At 34.4% G+C, this 15991-nt stretch overlaps 1 long non-coding RNA gene across 4 annotated transcripts in view; it reads left to right on the forward strand.

The window, feature by feature from the left end:
* Positions 1-15991, forward strand: part of LOC112822464 (uncharacterized) — a 230810-nt gene that overhangs the window by 92208 nt on the left and 122611 nt on the right. For 2 of the 4 annotated variants that reach the window (XR_012378967.1, XR_012378970.1), the window contains exons 1-4: positions 102-164; positions 2829-2895; positions 11044-11125; positions 14005-14096. This is a non-coding gene — a long non-coding RNA (uncharacterized lncRNA). Of the gene's footprint in view, positions 1-101; positions 165-2828; positions 2896-11043; positions 11126-14004; positions 14097-15991 lie in introns of those variants that run through there. The other 2 variants (XR_012378968.1, XR_012378969.1) reach the window with 1 other exon arrangement.

The raw sequence follows: 15991 nt of genomic DNA on the forward strand, positions 1-15991 counted from the left end.
TAGACCGGGCTTTTGAGGACCACCTCTCGTTATGACTGACAAGACGGTGCACCAATCAGGTGCAGCTATATCGTTACTCCAAGGACCAGGAGCTGGTAATTGCCGACCTGAGTGAGGCTGTGTACAGCGTTTGGGATGGTGATTGGGGAGATCGTCTACTGAGGGTTAGCATCCAAAGCCCATCTTTATTTTTAGATGTTGCTAATGAGTGTTGGTAAGAGGAAACTTATAGTTAAATTTAGAGTTTTAGAAGTTACATTTTTAAATTAAAATTTTTAACATGGCGCTGTGGAGTGGTCTGAGGAAAGATTGTTGGTCGGGGATGCAGCAGTATCCACACCTGCTTGTAAACTTTGGAAAACTCTTTCACATAGAATTGTCATACTTAGAACATTTTCACCTCTACAGGGTTGTTCAAAACTTACGTAAATTAATGTCACTAATTTTTCATGTGAGGGAGCGGAGGATATGAAAGAACAAGAGAATGCCCTACTATTCCTCGTGTACTATCAAGGGCATGACACTAATTACTTTAAATCTGCAAAATAATTATGTTAAGTTTTAAAACGTACATCAGTTGATATTCGTATCTGGGTGATACTGTAGAGACACTCGCCCTAAAGCTTTCCAAGAAGTCAGACACTCAATACGATTCTAACCGTTTAACCCAAGTAAATAATTGCATGCAACACAGTATTTGAAACTAGAAGGAAGACATAAATCCGAAATGAAATTTGACAACGTGTATTATTTATCAGCTTTATTAAAAGATATTTGAAGGACTTATAGTCAGAGTCTAAAAAGTTTTGTTGTCCAATTGAAAAAAAATAGAAGAATTTTAAATGTTAAGCTCTATTCAAAAACAAAACCGATCAGTTCATAGATAAGGGACGAGGTATTTAAAATTCTTAACCCTAATAGTCTAATGCATTTACAGTAGAGGAAGCAAAGGTGGAAACTTGCACAATATGTATTCTTCAGTTTTAGAGTAGGCTGAATGAAAGCAGAATAAGCATCAAGAATCTGGAATAGGGCAGTAGAGATAAAAGAACGCCTTTGACCTGTCCCTAGGCAGCCTCTTAATTAGGCTTTCATTTCCAAAGATCACCAGGCTTGACAGGATCTTGAGAAATCTTGTCTGTTCCCTTCCTCACAGCAAGATATACAATTTATAATCCCGCCTATGTCTAGAAACATGCAGAAAAAGGTTTCATAATATGTAATCCCAAATTGAGCAACCTTCTCACTCAAGGCACTCATCTCCATATCTAACTAAAATTCATGATTCTTTGCAGTGCTAGCAAATTTTCTTTGCCTCTGGTTCTCTTTTTAGAGGAGAATAATTAAAACAGTAACTAGAATTTTTTTTGTAACAAATCAGCAACCAGTTTCAGATCATTTGTTTTCATCTAGGTGTGAAGGTTTTTTTGTTTTTGCTTTTTACCAATATTCAGGACACTGGTAGGAAACAGTTGGGGACATGCTTTGTATATTATAAGAATACCATCTTTAATAAGGCACTGCTCATTCCTGTCTATGCCATCACTGATTTTGAAATTTCAAGTGTTACTTGTTCCCTTGAGCCTCTATTATAGAAATGATGGCCATTTGATTTTTATATAATTTCTCTATGTAATTCTGTGTTTCGATATCCAGACTTCCACTTATATCTTCGTATTGCTTACTGAGATAATACTTAGAATTTAACTCTTTTATGCATTATTTCTACTTTCTAGGGACCTTTCTTACTCCTTCCTGATGCTTATTACCTTCATTTTAGAAAATTTCTTATTTTCTTCTATTTATTTTAAATAGAAGAGTTCATAGGCAGAAAAGATGTGGATTTCCTTGGGCTAACTTTAAATAGAAATATGTAGATAGTAATGTATAACAAAAATATGATGAAAGCTATGACATTTAGAAAGGGAATAAAGGAAATAATTTTCCCCTTATAGAAGACTAATTGTAGTTTATAAAGTGGGTTCCTGAAAAATCTGCTACCTGGCAGAAATGATTCAAAGTGTTGGTCTTAGCATTACCAACAAAATTAGAAATACTGTCCTGCAAGTTTATGATAAGAATTAACTGAGAGGATAGAAAGTATAAATGAAATCTGGGCTATCTATCTTAACAAAAATGTCATTTATGAAGAGCCTAAAGGTACAACTCCACCACATAATCCAGTGCACAGCAAAATGCCTGTAGTATTAATAGTGCTCAACAGATGTTTGTTCAATGTATATATTACAAATTTTAACTAATTCAGCAAAGGAAAAATAAATGTTATTTATCTTCTCTGTCTCCCCATCACCTGATGGATAAGTGTAAGTTCCTTAGAATGGCATCTTAGGCTCTTCTCATGATCTGGGCTTTGCCTAAATTTCCAGCCTCATTTTCTGCCACAAACCATCTGGTGCTTAATGCTCCTGAAACTGCTCTTAGTTCTTCAAAATTTTACTATTTTTTGCCTCCATGGTTTTTGTTTTGTTTTGTTTGTTTGTTTGTTTTTTAATTTATGCCCTTGCCTCTGGTCCACTTGTAAAACTCCTACTATTCCTCCTTCAAACTACAGCTCAGAAATCTCTGGGAAGTCTTTCCTTAATTCTTCTCATAGAGAGTTTATCTTTTCTGCTAAACTACTCCTACAACTTGTATATACTTTCCATTATTGTACTTATATTGATATTGAAATTTCCTTGACTCTGAGTCTGTCTCCCCATTGAACTATGAGCATTTATATGTATCATGTTCGTGTATTTAAGGTTTGCTATAGTACCTGGCATACAGCAAGTATATGCTTGTTGATCTGAATTTATTTGCCTGTCTAGGGTGAACAGATATGTAAAATGGAAACAAAAACAAGTTTCTGCCCTTGAGAGGAAATTGTAACACATGGTAAGAATGATATACAAATTCATTTCAAATAACAAAGCATGTCTGTTATCCTCTTCTGGAATAATACCAAATTCAAAGTGCCCCAATTTTTCTTAATGAATAAATATAGCTAGCCTCCATAACCATTCTCATGAATGATAGCCATACCAGTTAATTGTACCTTCTATATGCTAGACACTCTGATCAGCATGAGAGATATAAAGATGAATCAGACAAGGACTCTCTCAAAGAGCTCCAATTTTAGTGGGCTAGGCGTATTTGTAAACAAGCAACTATGATATAATGTGAGAATGATCATTTTAGATGTATAAAGCAATACTACCAGTTAGTTCCTGTGGGGACGTGTTTGGATTCAGTGTCAGGAAAAGCTCTAAACACTTGATGTATAACATGGATTGAGGCTCAAATGATGAGTATAAATTTCTCAATTTAGATAAAGCATGAGCAGCAACTTGAACATGCTTAATGTGTTTAGGGAGGACACACTGAATAGAGAAGTATGGCTAAGCCAGCATTTCCCAAAGTTTATTCTGCTGAATACTAGTCCTGTAAGATGCTTCTTTTAACAAAAGTTTCCATGGCCAAGTATGTTGGAGTAATATCAACTAATTGTGTTACCATTTCATGAAATGGATCACAACATTCCACTTTCTATTAGCAAGGAGCTCACACTACAATCAAGTCCAAGGACACAACTAAACAAATACTACAATCCCATCTTTGAGGATTTGTTTACTGGGACTCTCCATACCAGTTTCTGAGTCAGTCAGGGTTTAGTTAGAAAATAGAAACCATACCTGCTATTTGAACAGAGAAAATGTTAATAAAAATTGTTATTAGGGTAAATTGTTAACTCAAGAGGTAATAAGAAAACAATAATATATCACAAAGTTAGCAAATTCAGGAAGCAGCTAACCCCTCTAGGGCAGGCGGAACAAAGGGAAGAGCTTGGAATTATTAAAATTTAGGAGCTTTGAGGCACATCCCTGTGGAGTCTCTCATCTGGGATTGATGTCTTAAGAGGTGAGAGGTCGTGATGAGGCTGATTTGGCAAGTGTTTAAAACTGCAAAGAGAACATCCAAGCACTGCAGAACAACACTACACAGTCTAACATACATGCAGCTGAGATCCCTAAAGAAAAATAGAGATTGGGGCAGAAGAAACATTTCGAGAGATGATGGCTGAGAAATTTCCAAAAGTAATGAAAACATCAAACAACAGATCCAAGAAACCCAGAGAACTTCAGTAGTAGTTGTATACTGCTGTGTAACAAATTACCCCCAAATTTAGTGGCTTAAAACAACAAAAATTTCTTGTCTCCTAGTTTCTGTGGGTCAGAAATTTAGGAGTGGCTTTGCTTGGTGGTTTTGTCACCCACTGTGGAGAAAGCCAGCAAGGCAAAAGCCATAGTGCCTTTTAAGACCTAGTCTTTCAAGTCACACACTGTCACTTCCATCTGGTTCTGTTTGTCAGTAGCAAGTTATGATGTTTGGCCCATACTCAAAGGAGGGAGATTAGGTTCCACACCTCCATTTCAAATATGAAGGAGAAATGAAGACTTTTTTATGTAAACAAAACGAAGATATTTGATTATCAGCAGACTGCACTATAAGAAATGTTAAAGGAAGCCTTTCAGGCAAAAGGACAATGATACCAGAAAGAAATTTGTATCTATACAATGAAATAAAGATCTTAAGAAATAGTTAAAATTAAAATGACATATAAAAGACATTCTTTCCTGGGGTGTCTGGGTGGCTAAGTCAGTTACGTGTCCCACCTGATTTCAGCTCAGGTCTTGATCTCAGAGTCGTGAGTTTGTGCCCCATGTTGAGCTCCACACTGGGTGTGAAGCCTACTTAAAAAAAAAAAAAGGATAATTTTTCCTTATTTTTACTTGTTCTAAAGATAGTTAACTATCTAAAACAAAAATAATGGCAAATTCATTGTGGAGTTATAGCATATATAAAAGGAATGTGTGACAGCAATAGCACAAAAATTGGGAGGGAGGAATTTTAAGTGTACACTTGTAAGCTTTCTGCCTTATACATGGAGCAATATAATATTTGAAATAAACTGTGATAAATTAAAGATGTAAATTATAAGCCCTAAGGCAACCACTAAAATACTTTTATAGAAATATAATTAATAAGCTAATAATGGAAATATGAAGGAATCATAAAAATAATTCAAAAAAGTCAGAAAAAGAAGAAGAAAGAAACAAAAAAGAGATGGGGCAAATAGAAAATAACAAAAATATAATTATATTATATTTTTAATATCAGACAATGTAGGTATCATAAGAGCAGTCTATAATTTTAAAAGGGTCTATTCACCAAGAAGACTTAACAGTACTGTTTGTGTACCAACAACAGTTCTTCCAAAATACTTCACACTTTCAGCAAAAACTGATAGAACTGAAAGGAGAAAGATATAAATCCACAATTATATTTGGAGACTTCAACATCTTTCTCTCAATAATTGGTAAAAAATATAGAAAAACAGTATGTAGGTTGCTAATTTTAGTAGAAGATATACCAACTAAAAGAAAATGGCTCATTCAAGGGAAGAAAGGCATATTTTACATTTATTTTATTATAGTTATTAATCACCTTACTTATTTTTGTAAATGCTTACCTTATAGTAAAATGTTTTTTTTCCTTGAAAAGTCATGTAAATCAAGCTTTACAAATTCAATCCCACTTTTCCCCTTTGACCTGTAATTTAATTTTAGAGAGAGTCTTCATTTCTAATTCATTTTCACAAGTCAGTAGTTATTAAGATTTAAGTTTCCCAATAAAGATACAAAATCTATATGAAGAAAACTGTAAAGTGCTTTTGAGAAATACAAAGTAGACTTGAACAAATTAAAAGATCTCCTACATTCTTGGCTAAGGATTAAGTATCATGAGGTTGACACTTCTTCCCATATAAATGTATAATGTTAATACAATTCCAATAAAAATCTCAAACATTTTTTTCTGGATCTGGAAAGTTCATTTTAAAGTTAATATGGAGGGGCTCCTGGGTGTTAGGTATCTGCCCTCGGCCCAGGTCATGGTCCCAGGGTTCTGGGATCGAGCCCTGCATCGGGCTCTCTGCTCAGCATTCCCGCCTGCATCTCCCTCTCCTACTCCCCCTGCTTGTGTTCCCTCTCTCGCTCTCTCTCTCTCTGTCAAATAAATAAATAAATAAAATCTTTTAAAAAAATAAAGTTAATATGGAAAAATAAACAGACAAGAATAGTCAGGAAAATCTACATATGTTATGCTCCCTCAAAAAATTATTATTGAACCTTACACAGTCATTTATCCTTTAAAGAAACAAAAAAAAATGTATTTTATATTTACCCACATATTCATCCTTTCTGCTGCTCTTCATTCCTTTGTGTGGATCCAAATTTTCATCTGGTATTATTTCCTGCTTGCTTGAAGAGCTTCCTTTAACTTTTCCTGAGTGAAGATCTGTTGATAATGACTTCTGTTCAGTTTTTGTTTTTCTGAAAAACTATTTTGCTTTCAATTTTTAATATGTTTACTGGGCGAAGAAATCTGAGTTTTTTTTTTTTTTTCAGTACTTTAGAGATGTGTCTCCATTATTTTTTTGGCTTTCATAGTTTGTTGAGAAGTCTGATGTATATGTGTCTTTTTTTCCTTTGGCTGCTTTTTTTTTTTTTTAAGATTTTATTTATTTGTTTGACAGAGAGAGACACAGCGAGAGGGAACACAAGCAGGGGGAGTGGGAGAGGGAGAAGCAGGCTTCCCACCGAGTAGGGAGCCTGATGCAGGGCTTGATCCCAGGACCCCAGGACCACAACCCGAGCCAAAGGCAGACACCCAACCACTGAGTCACCCAGGTGCCCCTCGTTGGCTGCTTTTAACATTTTTCTTTTTGTAGCTGGTTTTCAGCAATTTTGTCTATGCTGTGCCTTCGCATAGTTTTCTTTATTTTTATTTCAATTGGAGTTCATTGAGCTTCCCGGATCTGTGGGTTTATAGTTTTCATCAGTTTTAGAAAATTTAAACTTTTATTCTTTAAATATTTTTTCTATCATCTCCTGTCTCTATTTTCCTTTCGGGACTCCAGTTCTATTTCTGCTAGGCCACCTGGTATTATCCCAGAAGTCTATTCATTTCTTTTCCAGTCTTTTTCCCTTGGTGCTACATTTTGGATAATTTCTGTTGCTGTCTTCAAGTTCACTGGTATCATCTTCTGAAGTGTTTAATTTGTTTTAAATCCCATTCAGTGTACTTTTCATTTTTTATATTGTACTTCTCTGAAATTTCCATTTGAATCGTTATATCTTCCATATCTCTTCTCATCATGGTCATGTTTGCTCATATTTTCTTGAACATATAGAATATATTTACATTAGCTATTTTAAATATCTTTGTTATTTACATCACTCTTATTTCTGGGTCTGTTTCTACTGATTTATTTTTGTTATGGTTATGGGTCATATTTTTCTGATTTTTTGATTGCCAGACATTATAAATTTTTACATTGTTGCTTTATGGGTTTTGAAGCATTCATTTAAATAGGGTTTTATTTTGATGCACAGTTAAGTTATATGTAATCGATTAGATACTTGGTTTTAAGCTTTGTCTTGGAATGTTTAGAGTAGCCTTAGGATAGGGCTAAATTAGCCCCACAATGAAGGTGATACCCATTCTGAGTGTTCTAGTTAATGTTCTTTGTATTGCAAGAGGTTTTCACTCTTTTTGGTGAAAACAAAGTATTCTTATCCCTTTCCTTCTATGAACACTGGGAACTGTTTTGCCTATTAGTTTCCAGCCTTGACTACTTTCCTCTCACATATACCTGAATCAGCCAAAGACACAAGGAGACCCCTCTGCAGATCTCCAGAACCCTCTCTGCAGAGCTCCCTTTTCTCTGGTACTCTGTTCCACCAACTCTCACTGCCTTGACTCCCCAAACTCTGTTTGCTGTCTCCTCAACCCAGTGAGACAACCAGACTTTATTTGCATTCTACCTTCCTGACCTGCAGACTGGAAACTGTCTCTGGGCAGTAAACTGGTGCAATTATTGGGCTCAACTTCTTCATTTTCTTTCTTGCAGGGATCACAGTTCTATACTTCCTATTATCCAATAGCTAAAAACAGTTGCTTTTTTTTTTTTTTTCCTGTTTTAGCTTCCCCCCCCCCCCGAGTTGTTTAAGTGGGAGGATAAATCTGGACCCTATTACTCCATCTTGGTCAGATGTAGAGGTCTGTCACTTTTATTAGGCCTTTTGATTCCCTTATGGGTCATGCAATGGTTGTGACACTTGGTACAGGTAACACCCTTCAGAATTGAGAAAGCCAAATTTATGCTAAGCCATTAGTACCAACAAGGCTATGTTTTCATTGTAGGGAGAGGGTGTTGGGAAAAGCACAGACGATTCCCAGGTGTCCCTGACAATGGCGCGACTTCTAATTTTCCACTGTTTTTAAAAGTTCATTCTCTGACTGATTTAACACCCCTTATAGAGTGGTTCTGTTTGTTTCAAGAACTACAATTACAAGTCCACTTCTCTAAACATCTTAAAGATCTGTGGGTGTTAAACTTTCTATATTCTCATATGACTGAAAAATCTTTATTTTGTCATCACTCTTGAGTGATAGATAGTTTGACTTGTCAAAGGTTTCTAGGTTCAAAGTTGTTTTTATTATTTTTCCTCAGTACCTTGCAAGTATTTTTCCGGGTTTTGTTTTTTTCCTACTACTAATGTTACTGATGAGAAATATAATGACAATATTTTCTCATTTTTTATAGTATTTAGTATTTTTTCTTTGGAAGCTTGACAATATACTTTACTTTTCACAAGTTTCACCATGAATTTAGATATGTTTTTATTATTTTGTTTTGTTTTTAAGATTTTTTAAAATTTATTTGACAGAGAGACACAGTGAGAGAGGGAACACAAACAGGGGGAGTGGGAGAGGGAGAAGAAGCTTCCCGCTGAGCAGGGAGCCCGATGTAGAGCTTGACCCCAGGACCCTGCGATCATGACCTGAGCTGGAGGCAGATGCTTAATGACTGAGCCACCCAGGCACCCCTAGATACAAGTTTTTTAAACTTAATTTTGATCAACATTTGATAATTATTTTAAATCTGTACACATGGGTCTTTTTAAAAGAATTCTGCCAAATTGTTAGTCATTTTATTTTAAGACATTGCCCACCTACCATTCTCTCTGTTCTTCCCTCCTGAAAATATGTACTCTAGTGTCATTTCTCTTATATATATTACATTTCTCTTTTATCTTGGTGCTGGGAGCTTTCCCCAGTTCTATCTTCCTACTCATTAATTTCCTTTCATCTGTATTTTCCCTGCCATTTAGCCCATTCTCTGAGTTTTTAAAATATAAAATACAGTTTTTATTTCTAAGCTGTCTGACTGGTTATTTTTCTTAACTACTAGGTTATTGTGTGTGTTTCATCACCTATTTTTATTTGTTTTTTGATTTCCTCTTTTATCTCTTTGAAAATATAAAGTGTATTCATTTAATATTTCTAACCCAGATTTCTATATTCTGTCAAGCATTTGCTGATCAATTTCTTCCTTGGATTGTGTGGGGATAATCCCACTGACTTCATAGAGTTGGATGAAATTAGATAATATAAAAAAATTCACAGGACAGTGGTAGCACTTTTTTCATCACTTGACTATATTCTGTTCTTTGATTCTTGTTGATATTCCCATCCTTACCTCTTCTATTTTCAACCATGTATTACTTTAAAAAGAAAGAAATTAAAAGTACACATGTCATTCATTCCTTCTCCCAATTGTTTTCTTCTTCCATTTGATCTTCCCTAATTGGAGATTCTATAATATCCCCCAAGATCAGAAAGTGTCTCTTGGTATATCTCCTGGCTGACTAGCAGCAGTTTTTCTTATATTCTACATTTATTTAAGGGAAGCCTAAACCTACTTCCTGTGTTGATAAATTGGCTCACCAAACCTAGTTGTTGAAGTGATTACTCTTCATTTCCTTTCTCAATTGTGTAATTATCTTTATTAAATTAATGCATGTGAAAGGCTAGCACACTGTGCCATGCACATAGTGAGTTCTCAGTAAAGTTAGTGATCATTATTTTAACTTCTTTATCTTTTTGAAAAGAGAATGATAATTAAAATTGGTGATATTCTTTAAGTATCTTATACTAAGATAGCAACTAACTGTTTTCTTTCTTCACCAGAGAACATAATAAGACAAAATGAAAACTGATTTGAGGACTTCTGTCTTTAACATTTAAGGGAGATGCAAGGAAAATTTTTTATAACTTTTAAGGATTATAAAAATAGGATTGTTCCCAAAGGCAGTAATATTGACTACATAAAATCAAATCCCTTCTGATCCTGTGGCTGCTTCTAGTATTTGGTAAATGTAATCTTGTCATCTATTCTAAGAAATTATTCTAAAACACACAAAGTTTTGAGCATAAAGATATCCAAAATACCTTTTTTTCCCCAAAATACTTTTTATTTATACGTGTTTAAAAACTATAGAAGTATCTTGTGAATTTATTCAGATGATACTTAAAGACTCAAACAAAATGGGAACGTGCTTGTTATAATGTCAAAAGAAAAATGTAGTATAGTAAATTGTAAAGATTGTTAACTCAAACACTAGAATAATGCACAGAAAAAAGACTGAAAGGAAATTCACCAGAATATTAACCATGATTGGTTTAGAGTGATCTTTTTCTGTATACTTTCCTAACAATTTTTCCTATAATTTTCTACAATGACCAAATTGCTTGAAAAATCAAGGAAATAGGAAAAAAAAAATCAATGGTCTAATATTAGCTGCATGACTTAACTTACAAGTTGTTCAAATCAATTGAGATAGAGTATATGAAAGCATGTTGTAAACTATAAACTGAAGTAGTAAGCTAAATTATTGTTATTATCAATAACTGAAGAGTAATATAATTCATCTTTTGAACTCTTCTTATGGAGAGCTCTCTTTTCAGCCAATTTCGTCTAATTTATTTTTGTCAATACAAATGGGGTTCCAAAACACTTGGAAAACCTCCCTAAGGATGATAATAAACTATATATTTTTTTGTTATTGCTTTGAACTGTTACTGTGATAATAATAAACAAAACTCTTTAAGCTTGTTTTACCTCCTGCTCTTTACCAGGCAGCAGCAGTATCTCCCTAAAGAAGAAGAAGAAGAAAAGATAAAACTATTGACATTTAAAATCTACAACTTCCTCTAAAAGGTGAGTTAGTTAAATCACCAGCAAAGAAAGTACCAAATTTACAGGAACAAATGTATGCTTATTAAGCAACACATTAACTGCAAGTGATTTCATATGTAGATTATCTATAATTTGAATGCAATTTTCTAAATTTTTTTAATGTGAGTAGTTTCAAAAGTCCTTTGGTGTTTAATAACATGTGCTATTATAAGACAGTTGTTAAAATGCAGATGTTTAGTGTCTGACCCTTTCAAGATACTGCCTAGGAGAATGTTATTACTTACAATTGAACTATTTTGGGGCCTCCCGGCTTCCTTCCTCCTTAGTATCAGTAATGTGACTGATGCTTTGGTAGACAATGGAGATCCAGCTATGAATAGGCCAGATACAGATCCATCCTTGGGTTGTATGGAGTCTAGTCACACAAGTATTTAGTGTCTAGTGTGTACCCAACCCTATCCTGAGAATTTAAGGGTTCCCAAAGGAAAAGATACTCTATATATACACTGAAGAACTTTTGAATTCTCACCCTCTAGCATGGTATTTTCCTGACTGCTACATAATAGCTTATTTTGACTTTACCTGACTTCTGAAAGAGAAGAATTGAGAATAACAAGAGTCAGTCGGCTTATTTTCATCTAAGACTAGGAACCCATCTAAAGTGAGGAAAATCCAGGTGTCAGAAGATTGATTTAAAATAAAAGATACTAATTTTGCCATAGAGTTTTAGAATTGTGTTGTATTCAATCATATCATTTTTGAATAAGCTAATACTGTTGTGCCATATCTTCTTATGGTCATTTCAGATATGCAGACATATGGGATATACAAATTCTGACTAGCTAATGAGCAGCATAAATGAATGTGACAATAGCTAAATCAGTAGAGGCTGTTCTTTAATTTGTGTAGATTTAATGTCATCCGAAAGGATCTCCCATTTATTTTTTAAAAATAACTTATAAGGCTTATAGTATGGGATTTCTCACATACAAAATCTCACAATGGAAAAGTAAATGTTATTTATGTAATATCAATTTTATAACATCTTACATTTAATATTTGTATAGTTTTATGAAAATTAGGACAGAAGTTTATCGTAAGAGGACACTTCTGTGGACATTTTGACATAAAATCATTCTAAAACAGGTTTACTAATTATACAACTATTTCAGAAGTCATGTTAGAATGTGATTTTAGAATAGGAAAGTTTAGAATATAATTCTAATTCATTTTTTATGGGTTAAGAATATGAGAGAAATGTCATGTAACACTACATTATTTGGAGGAGAGAAGGCTTGCTTTTTGGAAAGTGAGAAACTCCATTTTGCATTTATTAAACCTTATCTTTCTGCCATGCCAAACCTGACCTTTAGTCACCACCCTACCCTTATATGTTTCACTCATCCTTTTCCTGTTCTGTGGAGAATTTTGTTCAAATAGTATTCTTGGAGAAGGTCATTCCACTATCTGTTCCTCTGGTCCAATGCAAAATCAATCTAACCTACTCCAACTGGGTTCTCATTGCTGCTTCACAATCTTGATATTGATCTCCCATTTATTCCCCAGCACACTTCCCTCAGCAGGTGCTTCAGATCTTTCTGCTCACACATCTAATTCACTACTTACCCTTTCCATTCTCACCAGATAATATCCATCCTACTTTACTGAGAAATTTACAGATACCTAGTGCTCTTTCATTTTTCCTTTTCTCTACTTTAAAGCAGCAAACTTTGAGTATCAACCATGTGACAGGCTCTTGTGCTTATTCCTGGCACATAGTAGGTGCTCAATAAGTGTTAAAATGAATGTATGTGTTGATGAAAAGATAGGTTTAGAGGCTGAGGTACTTTACCGTAGAGGAGAAGGAAAGAAAGGGAGAGCACATTAGATATTGTGACCCTAGATGTTTTTTCTTAGTAAAGAAGGATGGTTTCCTATCTCAAAGAAAGAGGTGTTTTTTTATTTCCAGGGCTAGACTCTTCATACCATTCCTTTCTTCTTCTATGAAAGTGATTCAACTCCCTCAAAGGAGGACAACTTCGCTATATTGAAACACACCACCCCGAAACCCATCACCATCATCAACAACTAAAATTCTGACCCTGCTGACTGTAACCATCCCATTTTCATACTTCCCTTTTGCTTAAGTGCTCTGCAATTACGACAGTATACTCATTTCCTTGTCACCTCTATTGGCCTCTTCATTCATTTTCTCTGTTTTATTATTCTCATCTATACCAACTAAAATCTCACCTATTTTTTTTTTTTAGTCTCACCTATTTTTTAAGACTCACCTCTCACACTAAGCTTTCCCTGGCCCTGTCACTGGAAGCTTTCTTGAGAGGGCCAGCATTGTGTGTGCGGCTCCTATGACATATATCCTGACCCACCTCCTGCTTCTATGCAATGCCACGGGTTTCATTTCTCTAACATAGTCAGGGCTCAGTAGATATTGGTTGAATGAGCATTGGTAAATTGAATACCTTAAATGGGGATGGCAAAAGAAAAAAATGGTTAATCTTTTTACAAAATAAACTTTTTTCTTTAATCACTCTAATAATTCCTTTTAAATGCTCTTTCTATCCATGTCTTGCCACTCCCATGAATGAAGTTGTCAGCAATTTGGCTAGTTTCAGTTTTTAGCTAGCAGGATGTTATTGGAAATGGTGATGGTGATATATTCTTGGTTCCCTGCCTTTATTGTGGAGGAAACTAATGCCTTATATCATGTGTATTACTGAAGTCTAGATTCCTCCAATGAAACTTAAAGGGAATTGTGAGCCACCTTTGAAAGACTGGTTTCTGAACCAATTCCAAGCTGGATTTTTAAGACTACAAATGGGAATTTCTGGTTTGCTCTCAAATGGTTCTGACATTCTTCATTTTGTCATGTTTTTCAGCTGGTACTGGTTATCACTGCACTTTATCAAATAGTATCCCCATTTAAATTGAGAATGAAGAGGTTCTTGGATAAAGAACTTGTAAAAATCAGGTACAATAATAAAGTCATGGATGATTCTTGGTATTTGCTAAAATGAAATGTTGCATCTAAGTGTGATATAAGTACAACATCTTAGCCATATGAGATCATTATCATAAAGTAATCATCATGATTAAAAAAACTCTAATTGAATCATTATTCTTTCCAAAAGATCCAAATTCTAAGAATACTTCTCAGAAGCTCTCAAACTAAATATGGAGCAGGAAATATTGCAATGAGTCCTCAAGAGTGAGAAATAAAAAAACAGTTGTTCTGTTCTTTCATTGTGCTTTTTAAATTTCATTATTCGTAATATATAGTACTTATGTGTGGTGAAGAATGTAGTCATAGGGGAATGTATTTGTCAGCATATTACTATATAAAAAAGAATAAAAGTAAAAACAAAAGAAGCATATTCAGTAGGTCCTCATATATCATATTGGAAATTTTGGCTTTTCCTTTTTGAAACAAATCTAAGAAAACAATAAATAAAATTTTTAAAGTGTACATTTATGCCGTAACTAGGTAAAAGAAGCTTTTATCTAGATGAAAAAGCTAGATCTGTGATTTCTTATTTTGACTGCAAATAGCAGTCAATAGCAAAATAATGCCCAAAATATGCATATCATTTTGTAGCTGTAGCTACAAGGACACAAATGGTATTTAATATTCGATCAGAAATATTACATATATAGAAGTTAAAGAACGCTAACACTAAATTTTGTGATGGTTGAGATTTTTAGTGGAGTCTATGGTCAGTAAAAATTTCAAAATAATGTACACAGTTTGAAAGTATGATGGATGTCAAAGAGGAGAAAGAAAAGAAATTGTAAACAACTCAGTAAGATGTTTGAAGGATCTTTTGAGCTTGATTCTTCACCCACCAGATTAAAAAATGAAATGCCTAATCTTATATATTTATGGATTATATTTTAAGATGCTTTAATTTAGTCATTCAGTTTTTCAGTCTTCTCATATCTTGACATTCTGAGTCCCATATTGACCTAAGAAAGCTATTACATGAGGCAGCATAGGCTATGCTGCAGTGATAAACCTTAGTGGTTTAAGCCACTTAGTGGCTTAAAACAAGTTTGTTTCTTGCTCCTGTTACATGTACATCATTAGTTGGCTGGGGACTCTGCTGTACATTATCCTCATTTAGAGACCCTGGCTGAGAAAGGGGGTCTACCTCCATTCTTTCACAATTACTGCAGGAAGGAAAAAGTAAAATGGAAAATAGCACAAAATATTAAAGCTTCTCCCTAAGTGATACTTGTTACTTCTGATCACATTAATTGACTAATGCAAAGGATATGGCTGTGCTAACTTCAGATGGGGTCAAGAATGATATTCCCCTTATGTGCTCAGAAGGAGAAAAGCCAGAAATATTCTGTGCACTGATAAGTTCCACATCCACCTAGAAAGGGTTAGAGATGGCAACTCTTTTAACTCATTCTCTGTTCAAGCCAGATTTGAGTGTTGCTTCCTTTTCTAGTTGCAGAACTAGAAGGATATCAATGGATGATAACTTTCTTCAAGGATGAAATATAAGGGAATGTTATATGGAGCATTAGGGTAAACTCTTTTATTCTTCTCTCATTTGTTTATGGACTTGTGGTCTTCTTTTGCCCCCAAGGAAGCCATAATTTGGTGAGGAACATAGGTCTAGGTCCTGTGAAACAACTGAGGATGAGGCAGACTATCATATCATTCCAGTGAATGGTGATAGGCCATATAATAAAATCAAAAGGGTTGATGAAATTAAGTGAAAGATCAGTGTTGAGTGAGTTAAAATTTCCTTGAAGAAGGTATACCATTAGATGGACATGAAATATTAGGTTTAGGTAGAAAGAAAGAAAAAAAGAAAGAAAGAAAGAAAGAAAGAAAGAAAGAAAGAAAGAAAGAAA

This window comes from Callorhinus ursinus, unplaced genomic scaffold (assembly GCF_003265705.2).
Source record: "Callorhinus ursinus isolate GAN/ISIS: 27379988/994484 unplaced genomic scaffold, GSC_fseal_2.0 scaffold8, whole genome shotgun sequence".
NCBI lineage: Eukaryota > Metazoa > Chordata > Mammalia > Carnivora > Otariidae > Callorhinus > Callorhinus ursinus.